General features: G+C 49.2%; 1 pseudogene; it reads left to right on the top strand.

The window, feature by feature from the left end:
- The first annotated feature begins 873 nt into the window (after window positions 1-873).
- On the top strand, window positions 874-1,936 carry LOC132531883 (beta-1,4 N-acetylgalactosaminyltransferase 2-like; annotated as a pseudogene).
- Window positions 1,937-21,168: the final 19,232 nt, after the last annotated feature.

The following is a 21,168-nucleotide window of genomic DNA, read 5'->3' as shown; positions in this document are numbered from 1 at the left end:
TTATTATTTTTGGCCGCGTTGGGTCTTTGTTGCTGCGTGCGGGCTTTCGCTAGTTGTGGTGAGTGTGGTCTACTCTTTGTTGCAGTGCGCGGGCTTATTGCGGTGGCTTCTCTTGTGGAGCACGGGCTCTAGGTGCGTGGCCTTCAGTAGTTGTGGCACGCGGGCTCAGTAGTTGTGGCTCACAGGCTTAGTTGCTTTGCGGCATGTGGGATCTTCCCGGACCAGGGCTCGAACCCGTATCCCCTGAATTGGCAGGCAGATTCTTAACCACTGTGCCACCAGGGAAGTCCCAGTGCTGAGGTCTTATTGAAGTCAGGGTGATTCTCTCTGGCGAGCAGTGATGTGCTGATGAACTATCTTTCTAGGAAAAAAAAAAAGTCCCTGATGTGTGGCTTGTGGCATTTGCTGATTTCCATGGTATAGATGTTCCCACCACGGTCAGTTTCATAATACCAACCTTTAAACACCTGACTAGCAAGGTTCCTGAATATTTAACAACAGGCTGTCAGGGGGCGGGACGAGCCAGCTTCAGCATAGCACGGCCATCAGAATGTGACCTTTATGGCCAAAGTTTAGGGTTTGCCAGACTCTGAGTGGGTGGTATGTAAGAAGGGCAGTGGTGAGCAGTGGTCAGTCCCCAAACTGGGACAGAGAGCAGAGGCAAGGCCTGGGCTGCTGGCACTCCCTCAGGCCAGGAAGAGCCCCTTTCCTCTACGGGTAGGGGAAGAAACCTTCCTTTGCTTTTAACCTAAACCTTGACTGACTACTAAAGTGACTACTAGGGTGCCAAGGGCTGGACAGTTGGCAGGGTGGCTGCCCAGCTCCACCAGCCTGGAATGTGTGAGGCGGCGGGTTTCGGGATGACTTCGTGCGGGTCTCCAGTTTGAAGGACCAGATGCTCCCTTCTGCGAGGTCACCCCGACAGCTTCTCTGGGCACACTGGACACCCTTGCTGACATCCCAGACAGTGTGCTGCAGGGCAGAGGCCAGAAGCAGCTGACCACTTCGACCAGTAACCGGAAGCTTTTGAATTTCATACTCCAGCATGTGACATACACAAGCACAGAGTACCAGCGTTGCAGGGTGGGTGCGATGAGTCTGGAGTCCAAGTCCTCAGTGGCCAAGTTTCCAGTGACCATCCGCCTTCCTGTTATGCCCAAGTTACATGACCCTGTACCAGAGAGGAAGCTCAGAGACCTGGTGAGCATTGTCACCAAAACTCTCCTCCATCTCCACAAGCTCATGACCGTGCTCCAGAGCATACGTGAGTATTACCCAGACTTGGCCGTGATCGTGGCTGATGACAGCAAGGAGCCCCTGAAAATTAATAACAGCCACGTGGAATATTACACCATGCCTTACGGAAAGGATTGGTTTGCCGGTAGGAACCTGGCCATAGCTCAGGTCATCACCAAATACGTCCTCTGGGTGAACGATGACTTTCTCTTCAACGACAAGACCAAGATTGAGGTGCTGGTGGATGTCCTAGAGAAGACGGAACTGGACGTGGTAGGCGTTCAGTGTGCTTGGAAACGTGTTCCAGTTTAAGCTGTTCCTGGAGCACAGTGAGAATGGGGACTGTCTCCACTGGCGGTCAGGATCTCTCCGGCCCCTGGACGGCTTCCCCAGATGCGTGGTGACCAGCGGTGCTGTCAGCTTCTTCCTGGCCCACACAGGACGGCTCCAAAGAGTTGGCTTCAACCCCCGCCTGCGGCGAGTGGCTCACTCAGAGTTCCTTACTGATGGGCTCGGGAGCCTGCTCGTGGCGTCCCGCTCAAATGTGATTGTAGGTCACCAGCCGTGTTCTCCAGTGGTGGACCCAGAGCTGGCAGCCCTGGAGAAGAGCTACAACGTATACTGAACCAACACCAAAGCTTAGGTCTAGTTCAAGCTGGCTCTCCACTACTTCAAGAACCATCTCCAATGTGCCACATAAAGGTTGTCCGGGCATCAGAAAAGCGTTAGGCTGACCGGTTGCAGCTATCTAAAACAGAGGAACTGGTGGATAGGCTATCAAAATTTGAACTCCTGATAAGACGGACAGGGCAGATGGGTCTGGCTCAGGTATTGGAAATAACAATCAAAAGCTAAGGGTCATTAGAAATGGACCAATCACTGATCAGGGCAAGGGAGACTGTATTCATTATTGTTTGTATGAGGTCTTACAATTTATGAAGCATTTGTACATATAGTATCTCACATTATCTCATTTCATCTCACATGAAAGTATATGATGAGTTGGTATCCTCAGTCAAAAAGATGGCCGCTGGGTCCTTGAGGGTTATCTGCTGGAAATTATATCACAGATCATCTCCAGCATCACTGTCATTCACAAATTTTTCTGGTCCTACCTTGTGGACTCAAATAACGTGAATAACCCAGGGTCCTTGCCTGGAGAAGGTGGAAGCCTGGTTCAGTTCGGTCCGCTAGTGGAATCGGGTCAGAGGATGAGAGGTGGACCAGGCAGGCGAGGAGGGAGTCAGCTCACCTGGAGCCCGGCACACAGATGGGACGTGGGCAGTTGGAGGGATGAGATCACTGGGGTAGAGTCCACTCACTGCTGGAATAAAGCTTTCCCTGGCATCAGACTCCCTGTCATAAAGACAGATTCCAGAATGCCTGGGATTGAACTCGGACCCTGTGCTGAGGAGCCATGATAAACAGCGTAAGTGCAGTGGCCAAGCCACTCAATTCCAGGGCCTTGAGATCAGTTGCTGACCGCTCGAGACCCGTGTCGTCTGCAGAGTGGAGCCGTCACGATGAGGCAGGCTCTCTCGGTTACCTTGGGAGTCAGGAGATTCTCCCAGTGCTGCACTGGCTCCGCCTTTTGGTTTCTACTCTTTCCTACTGGAGATGGCCTAGGGTAGCTCAGGATCTCTGAAAATGTGTCTGTGAGATATTAATAAAACCATGAAAAATGAAAAAGAAACCTGACTACTAAACTATTTCTGTGACTGGGCCAGCTGGGCCTTAGTTTCTCCACAGAAAACACGGGGTGGCGCTTGCCATGTTAACGTCAGGAGCGCTTGTGAGAACCAGGTGTTTTGTGTTGTGGGCCAGGATAGTTCAGCTCTGCAAGGACAGCCTAAAACTTCCGGGGTTTTGGCTAAGGGACTGGGTCTCACGGGAGGTTTCTGGCTTTGCATGCTTTGTAGCATCTGCGTGATACATGCCTGGTGTGTGCATCTGTGTCTGTTGTGTATGATGTGGTGAAACTGGGCCCTGGGGACCTCCAGCCCAGTGTGGCTCCAGGCATGTGTCTTGGATTACTGGTGCTCAGCGGGTGAGCAGACGACAGCATCTAGTTTTAGAGAACATGAAGAGGATTTGAATGTTTAATAAGGAAAGGATGGACAAAACATGCTACAAGAAATCCACAAAATGTCACTGGCATCGACAGGCCTGCTCCCTCCAGCTTGTGTTGACAGCGTTTGGTAAATATTCTGATTAATCTGTGTCCTCGTGTGACCTAGAAATTCACAATTTGAGTTTAAGTTTGTTCCCGGGACTTCACGTGTTGGCCAGTTGCAGAGAGAAACAAAGAGGACCCTACATGATTTCCTGGCCTCACATCAGAAAATGTGGCCTCATTGGCCTCCAAGAGTCACGGACGGGGCTCTGCATAGCAGCCAACGTTGCACTCCTTGGATGTTCCGAAACACCTGTGCTTTCTGCCCTGCCTCGTCCCAGCCAACCTGACGTACAGCCTGGAATTAGGGTTCGGTGCGAAACTCCAAAGGTCTTGGGCAATGTCACAACCCTATCCAAGGGCCTGAAGTCCACTCCAGTGCCTGGGCCCTTCTTCTCTCAGAGCCTTCTCTCAACATTGAACTCTGACACATCTGGGGAGATCGGAGGTCCTCAGTAGCAACTTTTTACGTTTACAAACCACATTAATCCAAGACTGTATTTCATAGCAACTGTTTTCTCGAAAAAGGACCGAAGGTTAGCTCACGTTTCCTGCCACCACCAGATGGTTCTGGCACCCATGGCTCAGGCCGCTCCCTGGCCTCTAGCAGGTCTTAAAGCTGAATGGAAGTGTGGTGATGCCCAGAGCGTTACTCGACCAGCTGTCATCATTTGGCCCCAAGCAGCTGTGTGGAGCTTGCAGGTCAGGAGTCCTCAGGGCCTGACGCTCCCCCGGCCCTGGGGTGAGGTTGCCCTAGACAGAAGCATAGCGTCAGGCAAAGCACCAGGTGCTGGTATGAAGTCAGGTCTCTTTGTCAGCAGAGCCACTCACTTCCTGTTTCACCACCTGCTTGCTTCCACCCTGTTGCTGAGAATTGCAGGCATCTGCATTCTGAAGGGAGCCAGGAGCGGGGGCCCCCTGACCTGTCCCCCTAGTGTGGAAGAAACGGGCAAAATCCCATTGTACATGCAAAGCAGAGAAAGAAAGACTGCTCAAAACACATGTTTTTGGGGACAGGAAATTTCCCCAGTCATTCTCTTTTCCCCATAAAAAACGGGCTACAGCAATAGTCTAGCTATTCACTTAGCCTTGAATTAATCATCCAAAATGACTATCAGCCTGAAGTTAAAACTTTCAAGTCCTAAAATAAAAAAATCCCCTTTCACCAAAAATAAACATTACAGGTACTCAACCGTAGGCATATGGGATTATAGACTTGGGGAATTGGAAGGAATCTTAGAGTTTATTTTACAGAAGAAGAGACTGTGGTCCAGAGTGGGAGGCTCTTTGTCTGGAGCCAGGATGCAAGGTCAGGATTGGGAGCCCCCAGGACTCTTGCTGCTTCTCAGGAGCGTGGGGACATTGAAATTCCCTGGGGCCATAGCTGGGCTTAGTCATGTCAACTTCCATTTGTATGCTGGAGGCGTTTGGTCACAGACTGGGATGAGGTGATGTGAGCCCGAGGGATTGCAGTCTTTTTAGATTTCTATGCCACTTGGGACACCCAAAGACGTTGGTTCCATCGTGGCAGGGAAAGCTCATGGTAGTAAGCTGGGTACTTAACTTTTTTCCTCCAAAGAACCAGAGAGAAAATGGGAAGGAAAGGCTCCATAAATTTATGCCATCTGAGCCCTTGGAGATGAACACCAGCAAATGCCAATGACAGGCTGGCCAGGCCAGGAAAGTGTACTGAGTGGGGGCAGGCTGTTCCTCGGATCCGTGATGCTTGGGAATGACCGAGAAAGTCCCGTGAGGGAAGTGGGAAGGGGTTCTCTTCTGCCTCAAGGCCAGACTCACCCTGAGAGCATCAGAACACACGGGTGTTGGGAGGGTGAAGGGAGTGCAGGGCAAGAGGACTTCCCTTGGCCCTGGAGGGCACCTGACATTTTGATGGGTCATTTGACACAGGGACATGTTGTAGTGGCAGAAAAAAATACAGTGTGAAATGCTCTGGTTTTTTTCTGTTCATTTTTCTTTTTTATGGTAGTTACTAAGTAATGTGGGTAAAAGTGTCCCTCTGCATCCAGGCTCAGGGATAATGAAACTTGTGGCTGAGAAATAGACAGGGGTTTTAGTCACGTATATTACTGGCAAAAACACAAGTAAAAAAAAATCAGAATTTTTCTATATGGAGGAGACCGCATCCCCTAATCGCCAGTCACAGATTGCTGCATCTAAATTCCCAGCAGCCTCGGAGGTGTCTGGCTGAGAGGCTGCGGCCCGACAGCCCGACTTGGCCTTTTACCACCAGTCTGGGTGCCCAGCACCCCAGAGCTCTCAGTCACCCTCCTCCGGCCCCTCCCTGCAACCCTGTGCACTCCGCTCCCCCAGAGCTCCCATTAGGGCTCTGCTCCTGCAGGGCTGCATCCTACCCCTGGCTTCTTAGTGGGGATGCAGGCAAAGCCCTGACTTAGGCCAGGCAGAGAGGAGAAAGCCTTTGAACAGGCAGGCCCACCTGTGTCCCTGAGGCGACTGGGTGTGGGCAGGCCCGTCCCTGCTGCTGTCGGGCCCACGGCTCCTCTGCCCGAGTCTGAGACTTGGGTCCCATTTCCCCCAGTTTAGCACATTTAACTGAACCTTGTGAATTCTTGAGAATGACTGCCTCCAGGGATGTGTCTACACCTCCTGGGGCTCCTGTGAGCTGGAAAATGGAGGCCTTTGTTCCAGAAGGATTGCACTTGCATTCCTGTGATTGCTTTGTTGCCTAGAGCAGCAGGGCCTCAGCTCAGCCTTGAGGTACCAGGAGTGTCCTAGTCATCCTAATATGTGTCCTAGGTCTTTGCATTGGGTGTGGCGTATACTTGAAGAGGAGAGAGGGGGCCAGGGCAGCAGGCCCCAGATGGCTGGTGCTTTCAGACTCCTTGAAGTTCCCTTATCCACATGGAACAGAAAACCTGCCCAGAGACACAGACAATGAGCAGGGCTCTCCAGGTTGAGGGACAAGCAGGTTGGCAGACCAGAGTGCCTGTACACAGTAGGGGCCTAATTTATACTTGTTGAATGGAAGAAGGGATGGTGAGGCAGCAGAGGGGTGCCCCTGGATTCCAGAGAGCTGTGCCCAGACACAGGCTGCCCTACCCACGGAGGCCAGGCCTTCTGGTACATAACCTCACCCAGAGGCTGGTGTTTAACCATCTCTGATGGCCCGTCAACCTCAAGGTTTTCAACTCCTGTGCATGAGAAACTTAAGATTTGGTCATGTTGCTTTTCTGTTCAAAAATCTTTGCTGGCTCCCTGGTATTTTCAGTGGTGTCTCCTAGCTATTAAAAATTGGTTTCAGTGATCATGCTTCCCTCTTGAGAATTCACAACACACATTAGCATACTTAAGGGCCCTGAGAGGACCTGCAGGGAAGAAATTGGTTTCCCAAGCTAAACCATGGGACACCAAGGTCTGTCTTTTGTTTGCTTACCATCTATTAACACACAGCAGGGTACAGGGCATATTTTGATAACATTAACCAATAACATAAAAGCCAAATGAATTAGGCTTACACTCAGAAGATTATGGCATCTGGCCTCGACCTAAGGTTCTCCCCATCTCACCACCATGGTGCTCCTCTCTCCTCAGCCCATGCCTCCCCTTCAGACAGCCGTGCTGCCTGTCATGGGCTGAATTATGTCTCCCTAAAATTCATGTGTTGAAGTCCTAACCCTCAGGACCTCAGAATCTGACTGTATTTGGAGTATTTAAATTACCTTTAAAGAGGTAGTTAAATTGAAATGAGGCTGCTTGGGTGGGCTCTAAATCCAGTCTGACTGGTGTCCTTATAAGAAGAGGAGATTAGGACATACAGAGAGACAGCAGACACAGTGAGATGAATCACAGGAGGACACCGCAAGAAGGCAGCCGTCTACAAGCCAAGGAGAGAGGCCTCAGAAGAGACCAACCCTGCCAACACCTTGATCCCAGACCTCCAGCCTCTAGAGCCGTGAGAGAGAAGTTTCTGTCATGGAAGCCCCCAGTCTGGGGTTTGTGTGATGGGTCCCCAAGCAGACTAATTCACGGTGCTCCCCACTGCTTCCCAAATGTACCACAATAGGTCAGTGTTCCCAGCCACCATTTGGCTTCTCCACTCTTCCTCCTGGATGCCATTCCCCCATCTCTTTCAGGGCTCTGCCACTGCATTTCTTTTAGCAGCAATCAAACAAAACCAAAATAAAATAAAATTCTGCTCGTCTTTAAGGGCCTCACCCAAATGCCTCCCTGCCCAATAAGCTCACCCTGGCCCATTCACGGCAATGAGCCCCTCTCTTCTGTGCTCCCAGAGCTGGTGGAAACTTCCGTTCAGCCTTTCTCTCACTCCGCTTTCTGCTGAAGTGAGTCGAGCATGTCTATTCCTCCCCCCATATTGTTGGATCTCTGGGAGTAGAAACTTGTCCCATGTCCCCATACCCAGCACTTAACAGGTGTTCCAAGATTATTTTCTGGATGGAACTGAAACCATGTCTCCGCATCCGCCAGGTCAAGAGGAAAGTGAGCACCTGCTGTCTGCCTGCCATATTCCTGCTCTTGGATGCTGGGACCACAGCCACAGTCTCTGCTCCATCCCGGGAGGGAGGGGAGGCTGCAGCATCACAGGTAGGCCTTGAAGGGCACGTAGGAGCTGAAGTCATGCCTCTGTGGAGCGAAGGAGCGGATGCTACTTTATCTGTTTCCAAATAATTTCATGCCTTTTGACTCATACGCACAGGACCCCGGTGCCTGGCACACAGAAGGGACTCTGTAACCATGAAGAAGGTGAAGACGGGCCATATGCCAGCACGTCAGGCTTTTGGGCTCTGCTCCCTGGGGAGGTTCCTTCCAGTGACCCCACTGGACCCGGAAGGCCCAGGAGATGGTGCAGCAGTCAGAGCCAGGCCCTTCCTCAGGAAGCCTGGCTGGGGCAGCACGTGTGCCGGACCACCATGCCCAGTCACCGGGCCTCACACGGGGGTTGCCGAGCATGGCAGCAGGGCTCACATCTCCAGGCCCCGCGGTCTTGGGGAGAAAGGCCCTGTGGAAGGAGAGCTTTGACACCCTCCACTCTGATCTGAGCACAGGTTTTTAATTTCCCTGTAATTTGCCCTTTCTCCCTCTCCCCGGCTGGCTTCCCTGTCATTTCATTTCCTGCACTATTCTCATCTTACAGCAGAGGTGAAGAGAGTTGACCTCTCTTTGCCCCAAAGCTGAATAAAATACAGAACAGATTTTTGTGAATAAAAATAGGCTCGAATACCACCAGCCCGTCACTCTGGGCTCCGCTCGGCCCATCTGGCCTTGCTCTCTCTCCCACCCACTGGCCCACAGGGCAAGGCCGCACAGAGAGCGGGTGCTGGGTCTCTGGACCAGGGCCCCAGGGGACCACTGGCAGGAGGGAGGGCAGGACAACACAGGAGCGAGGTCAGGAAGGTGGAGGGGGTGGGAGCGGTTGACCAGCTTCATCCTCTCCCGTGAGGGACGGCTGGGAGGGTGGAAACCTCCTCGTTCGTTGCCCTTGCCAGGGGACCAAGGAGGAAAGATCAAAATGTCAACACCTAGCGGGAAAGAAATTTCTGTCTGGAACATTTGGGACAATTCCAAGAAGGATGCAACTGGAGCCCCTATGAGCAGAATAGAAAGGATTGTGGCTTCAGAGCCAGACAACAGAGCGCACATCTGCCTGGTCCTCATTCTTTTGCGGTTGGCTGTGTTATCTTAGACAAGGAACTTAATGTCTGTGAACCTCAGTTTCCTCATCTGTAAAACGGAGAAGACAATAATGTAGATTCTGTAGGTCGGCTGGGAGAATTAAATAAAACAGCACATGGAAAGTGCTTGGCACGTCAAGGGTGAACCCTGATCTACTTGCCTCCTTCTTGTCATTCAGGTCATAGGTCAGAGGGGCCGTCTCTGATACCCCATCCCCGAGTCTTATGCAGTCACCCAGCTCTGGTCCACTGAGTGCCCTGTTCTCTGCAAAGCATGGACGTGTCTTTGTTTCTTTGTTTATACGTCTGCTGTCTGGCCCCTCCTAGAAGGAAAACCCGTGAGAGTGGGGATCCAGCACCCAACCTGTCCAGGGCCAGGCGGTTCATTCGAAGGTGGCCTCTGTTGGCTGTGCACCTGCTCTGCTGTGCGAACTTAAGGGTTGGCTCAGGCTCTAGTGTTCCTTGTCTACGTCTCTGTGGGTGCCCCTCAGCAGGTCCCACTGCTCCTGGGCTCTGTGTACAGTGAGGCAGGATCCCTTCCATCCTCCGGCCTCAGAATTTAATTCCCTAGAGATGACCACTTCCCTCTTCCCAGCTTCCAATCCCTTTCCCACTAAGACAAAACTACATAAACGCCCTTGTGGATGTGGCTTTCAAGAGGTGAGCTTATCTCACCTGACCATGTCTCCTCTTGCTCTGAAACACAGAGAGATGTCCACAGCGTATTGGCTCCAAACGAAATGACCAAACTCTGTATTAGCTTCCTTTTGCTGCTGTAACAAATCACCACAGCGTGGTGACTTAAAACAGCCCGCGTTGGTTATCTTACAGGGTCTGTAGAAGGACACTGGGCTAGAATTAAGGTGTTGGAGGGCTGTGTTCCATTCCTGAGGCTCTAGAGGTGAATGAATTCCCCTGTGTTTTCCACCCTCTAGAGGCAGTCCTCCTTCTTAGCCTCATGGCCCCAGCATTGCCTCTCTCTGACCTGCTCACAAGGAAGCGACATCCTATTGGAAGCAGACAGGTAAGCCAAGAAATGCAGTCCTATATGGTAAGTGAGGAGTGGGTTGGGCAGGGAGCAGGGTGGGAGCATGCAAGGCAGGGAGGCTCCCCAGGGGATGGTACCCAAGCCAGCGCTTGGCTTCACTCCTCTACTAAGCTGTGGAAAAACTCGAAGGCAGGACTGAACCTAACTCATCCTCTTCCTTCTTTTGAAGCTGGGTTCACTGCTTTGTGCCTGGTAGACACCCAATAAATTCCACCTGCAGTGAACTGGTTCAACTCTTTCAGAGTCATTTTTCTCTTTGGGGCCACAGTTTTGGAACTGTGATGTGACGGGAAATCAGGGACTGAGCCAGCATCCTGGGGCAGAGCCCTGGCCGACGGTTTGAAGGATTTTCTTCATTATTATACATTTTCCTCCCATTGGAGGTGATTGAAGCTGGAAGCTCCACATCCAGTTGTGGGGCCTCACCAGGAATCTCCCCAGACATCAGGGAACCGGATTTGAGACCCTGCCCTTGGTTTCAAGCAGGACTTAGGATCACTGGTGGGGGGGGGGCAGGGTTTGATCAGTGAGGGATGGCTCGTCCTTTGAATTTCTTCATAAAGTCACATGCGAGGAGCGAGGGGGATGAAACTGAGCAAGTGAAATACGTGGCAGAGTGTCAAGAAGGACTTTCTGGGCAGATCTGTTTGCTGTGCCCCAGAGGGAGGGGCTGCTGCCAGAGTCGGGGGACGCCTGGGAGATTCTGGTCTCCAGTCAAAAAGTTCCCCTTGCAGTGCCTGCCCGGTAAGGCCCCTAGGCTCTGAGCGTCTTCTGCCCTCTGGCCTCAGATTGTTCTCCTTCATTCTTACCTTCTTCTTCTTCACTCAGAGCTTCAGAGTGGGGACCCCACACAGTTCTAGGACCCATAGGCTGCAGGGGAAGGCTGATCACAGGGATGTCTGAAGCAAGAAATCCTGGCAGAGCAGGCTAAGGACAGGGCTGAACTCTCAGGGGGACTCACACAGACCAAGGGAGGCTGAATGGAGAATCAGGGTTGCCTTGGTGCTTCCCCTGGGCCATCATCTCCCTCCTAGACTGCAGAAGCTCAGCATCCTTAGCCCCGCCTAAGCTCTTGCCAGGACCTGGAACGTACAGGGGTGGCAACGCATTAGACTTCATCCTGCATTCTTTCGAGGGCCATCCTCCAGGCCACGCTTCAGACCAGGCCTGGCAACCAATTAGTGGGTGGTGAAATCAACAGAGTGGATGGAGACCCACCTAGCATTAAGAAAAAAACACACATAGAATCAAGCACAGTTGAAAATATCCTAGTATATCTCAGGAATAAACGTATTACTCTGTGAAAATGTGTTTCAGTTTTGTGTATGGTATATAGTATACTAAATGTGGGTTGCAAGGTGCAATGTATTTCTTAATGCGGGTCAAGTAAAAATAGAGCATCTCAGGAATCGCTGGGGGATCCAGTGACCCCTGGCGGGAGAAGCTGCAGGTCTGACCAGGCAACTTCATGAACTATAAATAAAGATGCATAAACCATCCAAAATGTTCCTTCCCGGAGACCTTGGGTGGGGGTGGGGGTGGGGTCAGTGGAGGAGCAATGGCTGGGAGTAGGGAGGCTGGGGTTCTGAACCTGGATCTGTCGAGTCCTCCCTGTGAGCCATGGGTGCGTTGCTAACCCCTCTTCCAACCTCAGTTTTCTCCCCTCTCAAATGGGGAGGTTCCATTGTGTCTGTGTGAACTGCTGCCCTCTGGTGGTGAACTGTAAGATTGCTGATTGGCGTGGAGCTGTCCATATTCTAGGTGAGCCTCACCGCGAGGTGGAGTGTATAGAACCCCACACATGTGTTGAGTTCTCCGCAAAGGCCCCAGCTGCTCAAATACTCTGCCAGTTGAAATACTCCCATGCGATAGTGTACAGTACAGATCTTTCACTCAAAGATCCATTTGTCCATGAATATTGAATAACCTTCCAAAGTGTGTGAAGTTCAGCTATGGGAGACTTCAGGCCCTGAGATTAAGATAGCAGCCTTCACCAGCCTGGTCAGCTGCTGGCTTTTCACAGTGTGGGAATTCATTGTGGGGTTGAAGGTCAACATTTCTGGAGTGGCAGCGTGAGGACCCTGAATCCTAAGATGGTGATGTATCTTCTTGACCTTTGCCCACAGCTGGCCTCCTTCCCTGCAGGCATCTTTACCAAACGTCAGCTTCCAGGGCCAAGGGCCGAGGCTTCCTCCCAGGGGAAATACCAGGTAGCCAAAGGTGTGAAGGGACCCACCTGCTTTGGATCTCTTTGGATCTCCGCTTAGCTGTATGCCAGGCATCCAGATGCGCCTGCTAGGCCTGAACGTAGTTTTTGAAGCTGCTGAGAGTGGGATCAAACATTGAGAACATGGAGTTTGTCTTGCCACTTTCTTCAACCTCTTCTTTTTTTGATGGTATCAGCACCTATTTGCATCTCCAGTTAAGGCTCTGATTAAATTCCCTTTAGTCTTTGACCCAACCTCTTGCAAGAGGAGTGATTTTCCAAAAAATTTCTTACTTAAACAGCATGCTGCATTGTTCTGAGATTTATGTCTAGAGAACTAAAAGAGGACTGAATGTTCCTGGCATTGTCTCTGGATTTAAAAAGGTCAATTGCTGGCGTGAGTAAGGCATCTTCAAATCCCCCAAAGCAAATATCTTGGATCATTGCATTCAACAGGTGCCTAATACTTGTTTGTGAAAAGGTTGGAGGAAAGAATGGGTGGAATCGCAGCAGTGGCCCTTCAGATGAAGCTTCTGAGCTCTGAAGCCACAGTGCAAACCCCACTGTTACACAACAGGACAGTGACCTGGGGCCAAGTCAGGGTGCTTTATCCATGAGGTTGAAAGACCCAAGCAAACATTCGACAAAATGGAGTTAAACACTTTTCAAAACAATCGTTTAGAGTATTAGACCACTGTCTTATTCTTATGGGGGGTCTGAAGGGCCTGCCCAGGATGGCTTGGTTTTGAGGACATTACCGGTCAGCCGCAGCCAGGAAGTGATTAGCGAGTGCCTGCTCCCCAGACGTGGTCTGACTTCTGGGCTGAGTTCAAAGCAGAATTCTTAGTTTAATAATAATACAGGATTAGCTTTCCTTTACAACTCCCCATGCTGGATCTATTTTGAAGAAAACACTGCAATGTCCATGGAACTTTGGGGGCACAGTGAAGACTTGGAGAAAACATTTAGTGCATATTTGCATTCTTGTTCACATCCTCTCATAATGAATCATGGAGAAAATAACCCTCCTTTAATTCCCTTGGTGGGAAATGGTGGTTATTTCTAATGGGAAGAACAAAGCAGGTCTTGAACTCCTCCCATCACCAATGTGCTGAAAGGTGGTTCCAGAGCTCACGAGTGATACAGGCTTGCGTTCACTGATTGCCGGGTCATTTAAAGGAATCTGATCAAAAGTTCGGAAGAAATGCTAGGATTCTACAGAATAATCGTCCAAAGCTGTGGACAAGTACTGATGGTAGCATGTGAGAAGATTTTAGCCCAGATATGGGTGAATATTTTCATTTCAATGGCATTTATTTATTTATTTATTTTTAAAATTTATTTATTTATTTATGGCTGGGTTGGGTCTTCGTTTCTGTGCGAGGGCTTTCTCTAGTTGCGGCGAGCGGGGGCCACTCTTCATCACGGTGCGCGTGCCTCTCACTGTCGTGGCCTCTCTTGTTCTGGAGCACGAGCTCCAGACGCGCAGGCTCAGCGGCCATGGCTCACGGGCCTACTTGCTCCGCGGCATGTGGGATCTTCCCGGACCGGGGCACGAACCCGTGTCCCCTGCATTAGCAGGCAGATTCTCAACCACTGCGCCACCAGGGAAGCCCGGCATATATTTATTTTAACACATATTTAAAAGATATATAACTAGCACACCTGTGAGTTCTTGACTATTTTAGGAAAAGACTAAAGAAGCTATTTAAGTGAAAACCAAAAAAGAAAGGAAAGCGTGTTAATTTAAAGAAAACTAATAATAGTGAAAATTGTGAGGCTGGTGCCTAAACAATGAAGTTTGCTGAACAGATTGAAAGCAAGCATTAAATTTTTGTGGTGTTACTAGAAGCAGTACGCAGATGCTGGAGTCTTGTTTGGAACAAATATTCAGGACTTGGGGGAAGGCTCAGGGACTGTGGATGTGCTTGGAAGGAAGCCTTAAGGGCACAGCCAGTCTTTTTGGTTGTGGGGAACACTTGGCTCCAGGATCTTTCTAGAACGAATCTCTGTGAGTCCATCAGTGAAGACCCCCAGCAGGCAGTGACGTCTGCTCAGGAGAGCAGACCTTCTCTCAGACTGAGCCTGGGTCTCAGAGGGAAGCTGATAGCTCCAAAAGCCTTCCCGTCTGCCCACCTGCTGGGGATGTCATTGCCTGGCCCTTGGAGAACCTTCCACCAGGGCTATCACACCTCACAGTGCATCAGAGTGGAGCCCAAACTAACAGCTGTACCTTCTACTCACCACCTGGGCATGCAGGCTGGCATGTGAGTCCACTGCATCTCCTTCAGGATAAAGACAACAAGGGGAACGGGCTCTTGTCTTTAATCACTTTTCTGAGTCTTTGCTGATAGGGGGGTGTCCTGGGCAGGGTGCTTAAGAGGACAACTTAACTGTCGAGGCGTCTTTTCTGTGGAACCTCAGTCGTGACTGGAGAATCCACTCCTGAGCCTGGCCCTGCTCGGGACCCTGGTTTTCTCAGAGAAGGAACTCAAAAAGTGCCCAGAGCTGGTGCTGGGGATGCCATTTGGTGGTCTGGGAGTTGCTGATTGCTTTCTCTGTCACAAAGCCTTTGATTTCCATCGGCTCATGTGTACACATGTGGGTATTCTTGGTGGCCTGACCATTGAGCATAATTAAAAGAAATGATTGGCTTTCTCTTGATGCAAACATCTGGTTTTACTTGAAACAAGATGACTTAGCTGTTTCAGAAACATTCTTGTAACCCTGGATTCACATTTTCTTCTTAAAATATATATTTTCTCTGTTAGGGCAGCATGTTAATGTAAACACTCCGTGTAACTGACAACCGACAGTTTCAGAGCGTGTGGGGCTCTAAGCACTGGAGGAACCGCAAGAATGATTGCGTTTTTGATTTGATCACTGGAAATCTGTTTCAACAGTCACTCTGATTTAAACAATTACTCTGATTTATACTCCAAACGCTGTAATTTGCAGAAAACGTAACCATGTGAGGACATTTTTCTAGAGTATGTCTTGGCAACTTTGTTTTGTTGTGATGTCATTCCTTCAGCTTCAAGGAAGTGCTAGGGAATCCAAGAAAGAAAACGGGGCCTTTTCTTTCTGATGGGCTTTCTGGCCACCAGGGGGAATATTCTCAAGTCTTACCACTCCCGGCCCCTGAGGCCAACTCTGCCGGGCTAAGAATGCCATCCAGGACAGAAGGAGACCCCAGGTTTCCTGAAGGTCAAAGAGTTAAGGACCAGGAGTAGGGTGATTGGTTGTGTAGTCACTCCCACCATCTATGGTTAAGGAGGGCAGGTGGGGAACCTCTTCTTGCACCAAGTTCATTCTTCAAAGCCCAGGTTGGCAGAGCTAGAAGACGGACAGGAGGTTTAATCCCTTCATTGCCCAGAAAGGAAGATCCAGAGAGGGAAAGAACACCACCCAGGTTCTAGAGCAAGTGTCAGAGCCAAGGGAAGAACTAGGTCCTTGGGTTTCTAATTCATGGCAAGATTGAATTGTAGGCATGGAATGGCAAGTTGGTTCCATTTTATGTATGGAGAATGTGTCTCAGTAAAATGAGAATACAATTGTCATAAATCAAAAAAATTAAGCAGCCCATGTTTTGTAGGGTGCAGCTTCAGAGAGCTAGTACTCAAAGTATTAGCTCTGTTTATCCACCCCACCCCGCACCCGCCCACAACACCACAGCCAACTACCGCAGCTGGTCAGTGCTGCTGGAGAAAGAGCCACGGAGGGCAATTCCCTGTGGCCTTGCTCTGCCTGCTGGCTTGGTGACAGCTCAACCGCCATAGGCACTGAAGGTGCTTGTTATATGAGGTAGCATCATGCCTATGGGGATGGCACCAAGACCCTTGATGGTGCTGGGGTGCCCAGCCTCTCTAACGGCATCTTCCTAGACCATCTGCTATGGATTAAATGTTTTGTCTCCTCCAAATTCATATTTTGAATCCTCAGTGTAATAGTATTTGGAGGTGGGGCCTTTGGGAGGTAATTAGGTTCAGATGAGGTCATGAGAGTAGGGCCCCCACAATGGGATTAGTGCCCTTATAAGAAGTTGAAGAGACCCGATGCCTGTCTCCCTCCTCCCTCCATGCCACCCCTTCTCTCCTCCACATGAGGATATAGGAAGAAAGCAGCTGCTTGCAAACCAGGACCTTCACCAGAACCTGACAAGGCTGGCACCCTGATCTCAGACTTCCCGTGTCCAGAACTGTAAGAAATAAATTTCTGTTGTTTAAGCCACCCAGTTTATGGTATTTTGTTATAGCAGCCTGAGCTAGGACACCATCTGTCTCCAACCTAGCCCTAGCCCAGGAAGTAGATGATTCTCTTTAAAGTTCATCTCCTTGATAGCTATAGGCTTAGTTTTTCAGTAACTCCTTAAAATCACTTATGTGGCTCTTATCACTGAGGAGCTGTAGGATATGACAAGTTCTATCTCCACCTGGAATCTGCTGTGTGATCAAGAAGGGGTCTGATCCTTGGCCATGCTCCAGTGTCCTCTCAGTTAAATGAGGGATCAGACCACCAAGTGCTGAAGTCTCTTCCAGCTCCACTACTCTTTGGATCTGTGACTCTATCATTTTTGTTTATATGTTTTTCTTATTTAAACAGTGATACGGGCTAATGGTGGACAGTTTTTCCCACTTGAACCACATACTCTTTGAGGTGTGAAGTTCATCATGTGTGTCACCGCTCCCACAGAGCCTGGAATGGGGACCTTCAGCCAAAGGCATGCTCACAGCCTGCCACTCCTCTTGGGACTGTCCTGCTGACACTAGCAAAGACTGTTGTGTGCTTCTGAACTACGTTGGTGTATGTAGCTCTTGCACGATGAATGGGAGCCTACAAATACTCAGTTCCTAGTACAAGAGTCAGAGCACAGCTGGATCTCAAAGATGGTTTGCTAAACAGCCCTGGATTGGCTATTTGACCAATATGTCCTGCAGTAATAAGTTTATCCATGCTAACCACACTGATGAAAGAAATTGTTCTTTCTTTATTTTCCTAAAACTGATCTGATATTCCACATGAGCTCCCACACACAGGGTGGTGAAAGAAGAAATAAAACTAAATTTTGGTCCAATTGAATAATTTCAAACTGATTCCAGCTCTCTTGTCTTCTCCTTTCTCTTACTCCATATGGCATTTGGGTGTGGGAAGAGGGAATACTATGTTCTCAGATCCCTCAGGCGTTGATGACCCTCCAATTTCTGAGGCAGTGTCCTTTGGTCTGGTCACTGCTTGCCTTGCTGTCTTTGATGGCTGAGGTCAGCAGCCGGTGAGACATGTGACTTTACTTTTCTATCCTCAGTTGCCCTGCTTGGCTGACTCAGGGTCTGCTGCATCCTACGTCTGACTCTGACCTGAGAGGTCTCTGCAGTGGGTCATTATTCCGCCTGCCATGGCGATCCATGCAGACACTCTGGCTCCCAATGCAGTGGCCATACAAACCCCCCTTGGAGGGCCTGTGGGAATGTCTGGGTCCCAGACACGCCAAAAGGAAACTGAAAATGGCTCAGAAAAGGTAACTCAAGCTTGGTCTTCCCTTGGCTCTAGTACGCTTCACAATTAACTTTACTTTGGTGTGGTTGCTGCCATGTTGGTACAGGAATAGACTTTGAAGTGAAATTAACCCAGAGTCCCAACTGGGAACCAGGACAGGAGACGCTTCTGGCTTTCCCTCCGATTATTCAACATATTGGAGCCTCTTATCTCACTCCCTGTCTCTTCTGCTTGTTCCCCCTTCTCCTCCTAATCCCTCAGGACTGGGAGGGGTGAACTCCTAGCTTTTCCTTCCTCTGTATATTATCCTCTTCCTGAATTTGACAGCAAGTCTCATGGCCTGTATACACTGTAGAAAAAAATTCCATAGTCTGAATTTCTTCAATTGCTACGTGAGTCACTCTCAAATTTACACTTATCTTCTGCCTGAATCTCTATCTATTGATCTGTCTGTCTGCCTGAATTGTTTTCTCAGTCTTTACACTTGGATATCTAATAAGAAGCTCAACCTTAGCATAATCAACACTGTAACTGTTTGGCTGCCCTGTCCCCGTATCTGTCCCCTATTCCAAGCATTTTTCATTTTGGTGACTAGAACTGCCATCTACTCAGTTGCCCAGACCACAAATTTTAGAGTCATTTTTGACTCTTCTTTCTCTCACATTCCCACGTCTAATCCATCAGAAAATCCCATTGGCTCTAACTTCAAAATATATCTTGGACCCAAAACATTTCTCATCATCTCCATGGTTACCATCAGCATCTACGCTACCATTTCTCCCACTTGGGCCATGGCTACAGTCTCCTAACTGGGATTCCTTCTTCTACTTGTGTCCCCATAGAGCAGAGTTTCTTATCTGGGGGTGATTTTGTCCCCCTGGGGGTACATTTTGCCATGTTTAGAAATACTTCTGGCTGTCTCTACTGGAAGGTGGGAGGGTGCTACTGGCATCTAGTGGAGAGAAGCCAGGATGCTGCTAGCAGTTCTGTAAGATACAGGACAGCTCCCCACAACCAAGAATTACCTGGAGGCTTCCCTGGTGGCACAGTGGTTAAGAATCCACCTGCCAATGCAGGGGACACTGGTTTGAGCCCTGGTCTGGGAAGATCCTATGTGCCACGCAACTAAGCCTGTGTGCCACAACTACTGAGCCTGCGCACTACAGCCCGCGAGCTACAACTACTGAGCCTGCGAGCCACAACTACTGAAGCCCACACACCTAGAACCCATGCTCCGCAACAAGAGAAACCACTGCAGTGAGAGCCCGTGCACCGCAATGAAGAGTAGCCCCCGCTTGCTGCAAGTAGAGAAAGCCCGCACGCAGCAACAAAGACCCAACACAGCCAAAAATAAATAAATAAAACAAATTTATTAGGAAAAAAAAAAAAAGAATTACCTGGCCCAATATTTCAACAGTGGCAAGGTTGAAAAACCCTGCCAGTCTCCCAACATAGTAGTCAGGGTGGTCTTTCTTAAGTATAAATTAAATTGTGTCACGCCCGTGCTTAAAACAGTGTGGCTTGCTAGTGTAATAAGAACAAAATTTAAATTATTTATTCTAGTTTCGAAGGCCCCATAGGACCTACCCTCTTTAGACCTCCCCTGTTTCCTATTTCTCCATTCTGCTCATTTACAATCCTCCAGCAGCAATGATCCTTCGTCTTTCTCTCCAATTTCCTGAACACATTCCTGTCTCAGGGCCTTTGCACTTGCTGTTACTTCTGTGTTCTCTAGATTTTGCTTGGTTGCTATGTCATCACTCAGGTCTCAGGTTAAATGTCCCCTCCTCAATCAGTCTTTCCTGACTTCCCTGAGGACCACAGGCCCTCTACCCACCCCTGCAAAACAGACAGACACATCACATTACCCAATGTTATCTTCTTAGTATTGATCAATATCTGATATTGTATTACGTTAGTTTATTTGTGGTCTGTCCCCCCTAAGTTTCTTGAGGATGAGGCTATTTTTCTAGAATGGACAGAGAAGGGCTCAGTAGATATTGATGACTGCATGCCTGACTGATTGTCAGTATGTTGAATAGAACCTAAAGAGATTTAGAACATCTTTTCTCTCTAGTCAGTGCCTAGCTTTCAGGCCTATTGTCTTACTGTGAAATCGTATTTCAATAATATGAGCTGAATATTAACTCTTTTTCTATGCATTCCTGCTATACCATTACTAGCCACCCCATACCACTCCACCCAACTAATATATACCTTAGCTGGTTAAGGACTAGGTCATGCTCAGGGGAATACAAAAGAGAAAAAGTATTACTCTTACAAATATAAACAAAGTGTTCAATCTATTATTAAAAAATCCTCCACTTCTTCTAGGAGGCAAACCCCATCCCCCTCTTTCCTCCCAGTGGGTAACAGGATGGGCCCCAGCTGGTTGCCTTTTTGCTCTGGTCTTGGTAACTGAACGTCTTTCAGTTGCTCCCTTCCCTACAGCACAAACCTAAGGCTTTACCTAAAGCTTTATCCAGCATTTCCTAAGGCTACTTCTACTTTGGTGAAGAGAATGCGTTCCCTTGCACAGTAGGAGAGGAGGCTAAAATGCAGAAGTGCTGGATTCTCAGGAGCCGTTTCAAATACTAGACTCCCTTTTGCCAGTGTAGAAGCTGCCGAGATTTCACAGACCCAGGAGGTGAGGTCGTGGGAGTGTGCCTTTTGTGCATGAGTGCGTATCGTGTGCACAGATCTGCATGCGTGCATCAGGTGTATATCTGTGCTTGTGACATCCCAGAGGTCACAAGATCAAAAATGGGAAAGGATATTTTGTGTCTCGGCCCACGGAAGAGTGGTGGGAAGAGTGTATTCATGTCATTAATCTAGCGTTAGCCACAGGAGTTAGTAGCATTTGGCTAGATGACAGCTATTTACAGTTTTTCATCATTTATTTGCAAATGACCTGGGTTCAAATCCATTTAGTAGTTTGATTTGGAAAAGTTACTTAATGCTTCAGATCCTCAGTTTTTTGATCTGTAAATTGTAGCTGATAATTCATTTATGATGGTCCAGAAAGTACCAAAGCTCAGTCTCCACCATAATAAGACATCTCTCTCCTGCCCTCCCCTTGCTGGCTAACAAACACATCTGCTGTTCTTGCCTGAAAGTTATGGCGTCTTTATTACCCAGATTGGGGGATGTGGGTGAGGGGAAGACATGGGGGCTTATAGGATGTCCACTGCAAAGGGCAGGGTGCTGCTGAAGGACAGGGGCCCAGCCAGAAAGGGGAAGTGGGGCAGGAGTTGGAGCCTGTGCTCGCTTAGTTGGGAGCCATCGTTTTCTTACCCATTAGGGATGAGGGAAGAGAGAGGATTGGGGACATCTGTCAAGCATG

The sequence above is a fragment of the Lagenorhynchus albirostris genome, chromosome 13 (genome assembly GCF_949774975.1).
Source record: "Lagenorhynchus albirostris chromosome 13, mLagAlb1.1, whole genome shotgun sequence".
In the NCBI taxonomy this organism is placed as follows: domain Eukaryota; kingdom Metazoa; phylum Chordata; class Mammalia; order Artiodactyla; family Delphinidae; genus Lagenorhynchus; species Lagenorhynchus albirostris.
The sequence above is the reverse complement of the archived record's forward strand: the minus strand, read 5'-3'. Positions and strand labels throughout refer to the sequence as shown.